The following is a 3,384-nucleotide window of genomic DNA, read 5'->3' as shown; positions in this document are numbered from 1 at the left end:
ACAAAGTGTTGAGCAAAGTGGATGGCTACATGTAGAAGAATGCGAGTAGGTTCATCTGTATTGCCCTGCACAAAACTCAACTTTTTTTTAAAGATTTATTTATTAATTATGTACAGTATTCTGCCCGCATATGCCTGCAAGGCCAGAAGAGGGTACAAGATCTTATTACAGATGGTTATGAGCCACCATGTGGTTTCTGGGATTTGAACTCAGGACCTCTGGTAGAACAGTCAGTGCTCTTAACCACTGAGCCATCTCTCCAGCCCAAAACTCGAACTTTAAATGGATCAAGGACCTCAACATTAGGCCAGATATCTTGAATTTGGTAAAAGAGAAAGTGGGAAATAGTCTTGAACACATTGACACAAAAAAAAGACTTTCTTAACAGAATACCATTAGCATTAGCACTGTTTGTTTGTTTTTTTTTGTTTTTTTTTTTTTTGTTCTTTTTTTCGGAGCTGGGGACCGAACCCAGGGCTTTGCGCTTCCTAGGTAAGCGCTCTACCACTGAGCTAAATCCCCAGCCCCAAGCATTAGCACTAAGAACATCAATTTATAAATGAGACTTCGGGCTGGAGAGATGGCTCAGCCGTTAAAGGCTAGGCTCACAACCAAAAATATAAATGAGACCTCATGACACTGAAAATCTTCTGTATGGCAAAAGACACTGTCATTCAAAATGGCACATTACAAGATGGGGAAAGATATATATATATATAGATATAGATATAGATATAGATATAGATAGATAGATAGATAGATATATGTATATATATATCTGATAGATAGCTAATATCCAAAATATATCAAGAACTTAAAAATAAAAGACTGGATATCAAAGAAAACAAATAGCCCAATTTTAAAATGGGGTATAGATCTAATTAGATAGTTCTGAAGGATGAAATACAAATGTCTGTGAACCAATGCAAGAAATATTTAACACCCTTAGTTGTCAGGGAAATGCAAATCAAAACTACTTTGATATTTCATCTTACTTCACTCAGAATGGCCACAATCAATAAAACAAATGATAACTCATGTTGGTGAGAATGTGGGGTAAAGAGAACACTCATTCATTGCAGGTGGGAGTATAAACTTATATGCCAGGTCCAGCATAGATGTTGTGACAGGACCTGTCTGTGGAGCAGGGCCATCAGGGCATGAGTCTCTTCAAGTGCTGATGGATGCTGTAGGCATGAGGCTAATTGTGTAATAATGTAATCTTTTACTTCCTCCTTCAGGGAATGGTCTCCTTGCCAAGATTAATTACTCTATAATAATCAGAAACAGCACAATTCTGGGAGGCCGGGCTATGTTTAATGTTCCTCAGCAAAATGGAAGTGCTGTAACCTTCAGGATAGCCCTTAGGGCTGTGGAAAAGAACTCTGAAAACATAAGTTCAAGAATATACAGGGCGGGAGAGATGGTTCAGCGGTTAAGAGCACTGACTGCTCTTCCAGAGGTCCTGAGTTCAATTCCCAGCAACCACATGGTGGCTCACAACCATCTGTAAAGAGATCTGATGCCCCTTCTGGTGTATCTGAAGACAGCTACAGTTTACTTATATATAATAAATAAATAAAATCTTAAAAAACATATATATAAGCAGGAATTCTGACCTATGCAAAATATAAGGATGCAATATGAATTGTATAAGAGACATCTTGGACCAGAAAGAACAGAGGCAGCTGCACTAATGAGATGATAAAGGGAAAGGAATAGCTACCAATAAATAAATAAATAAATAAATAAATAAATAAATAAATAAATAATAACAAGGCATGAACATGATTCAAGTAATAAGGAGGCACCAGGAAGTAAAGGAGTGGTGATCTCAGGATGGGATTCCACTCAGATAAGCTTATTGTTTGTGTTACGAAGGCAGGCAGATCTCTGAGCTCAATGTCTGTCTACAGAGCAAGTTCCAGTACAGCCAAGCTTAGGCAGTGAAAGAGTAGTATTGTATTAATGATTTATTAATAAGTCCTGTTGTGGGGTTGTTTCCTACCTCAATGGTTTATGTTCCTGAGTGAAAGACAGACAGACAGACAGACAGACAGACAGACAGACACACACACACACACACACACACACACACACACACACAGACTTTATATTTTAATATGCTCTAAGCAGCACAATAGATGGACAACTGCCTAACCTTCATGCTGTTAAAATCTCTTTCCCACCGATAATTCCAAGTTACTACTTACTAATTTCTATGTTCCATCTTGGCTACTCTAGACCTAGTTGAGCAGCCCTCTGGGCTGCATCCTCCTGGCCTCCTTACATGGCAACTCATTGCTCTCTTGTCCACCCCTCAGGAATGGCATCTCTCCTCCCTTCTCCTCCTCCTCACTGTCCCAATCCCAGGAACCCTAAATCTCACCTCTCTTTCTCTGCTCCCCAGCTATTGGCAGCTGGTTTCTTTACCAATCTGAAATAACTGGGGGCAGGTTCCCAGAAGCTATGTGCACACCCTCTCCTGCAAACTGATTTGGGGAAACCAGTTAGCATTAGACTATAAGCAGCTAAGAGTTGGAAAACAGAAAGCTAACTTTCTCACATAAAAATAGCCTCTCTGTGTAGATGTGCCAAACACTAGTGCTGTGTCCAGTGAACCACATAGGACTTGCTATGTTAAAAATGTACTTGGTGTCTTTTTCTAGGAATCAAGGGGTTAAAGTCATAAAATGATGATTCATGGGATAATTGAAAGGGAACCTGGTAAATGACTGAATTAATATACAAACAAAAGGCTGGGCTTTGGTCTGCAAAAGCTAACCTATCTAGAGAGGTAATGCAGCTCTTTTAGAATTTTTCTAGCAGGTTTTCTGACTTTAGTCAGAAAACATGAAAACTATGCAGAGAGCTATTACAGCTCCTTTGGAATTTGTCTAGGTTTTCTGACTTTGGTCGGAAAACCCATGAGCTACCTAGAGATCTGTCTAGACAGATATCTTGAGTAGACTACAGAGCTGTCAGCAGTGTGGAAGTGTGAGCTGAATAAACCCTTTCATCCCCAACTTGCTTCTTGGTCATGATGTTTTGTGCAGGAATAAAAACCCTGACTAAGACAGGGACTATGGTGGGGTGAAAAGATCTCCCAAAGAAGGGGAAATAAATTATTTAGTTATGAAAAGATGAACAGGGCCATAATTAGAGGATTAAATGGAGAGGAGGAGGGAAGAGGGGATAAAGGAAGGAACACAGGAGGGACAGCTAAAACTAAGAGCCATTGGAAGGGTCATATAAAAACCTACTATAGTAGATTTTTCTTAAAATATGTACATATATGAAAGAAACATAAATGTAATCACTAAACAAGGGAAACAAAGCTACAACTAGACTTCTCTCACCACTAAGTGAGACCTCCAAATGCCA

The 3,384-nt window shown here is 39.3% G+C and overlaps 2 non-coding genes across 2 annotated transcripts; both read left to right on the top strand.

Annotated features, from left to right (window-relative positions):
• The first annotated feature begins 2,795 nt into the window (after positions 1-2,795).
• Positions 2,796-2,857, top strand: LOC120097205 (U7 small nuclear RNA). The gene has a single exon (XR_015639168.1). It is a non-coding gene; the product is annotated as a U7 small nuclear RNA (small nuclear RNA).
• Positions 2,858-2,870: 13 nt separating this feature from the next.
• LOC120097207 (U7 small nuclear RNA) lies at positions 2,871-2,929 on the top strand. Its single transcript, XR_015639169.1, has one exon. It is a non-coding gene; the product is annotated as a U7 small nuclear RNA (small nuclear RNA).
• The last annotated feature ends 455 nt before the right edge of the window (positions 2,930-3,384 follow it).

Source organism: Rattus norvegicus, chromosome 15 (assembly GCF_021556685.1).
Source record: "Rattus norvegicus strain SHRSP/BbbUtx chromosome 15, alternate assembly SHRSP_T2T, whole genome shotgun sequence".
NCBI lineage: Eukaryota > Metazoa > Chordata > Mammalia > Rodentia > Muridae > Rattus > Rattus norvegicus.
Note: the sequence above shows the minus strand (reverse complement) of the source record. Positions and strands in the feature narration are given on the sequence as shown.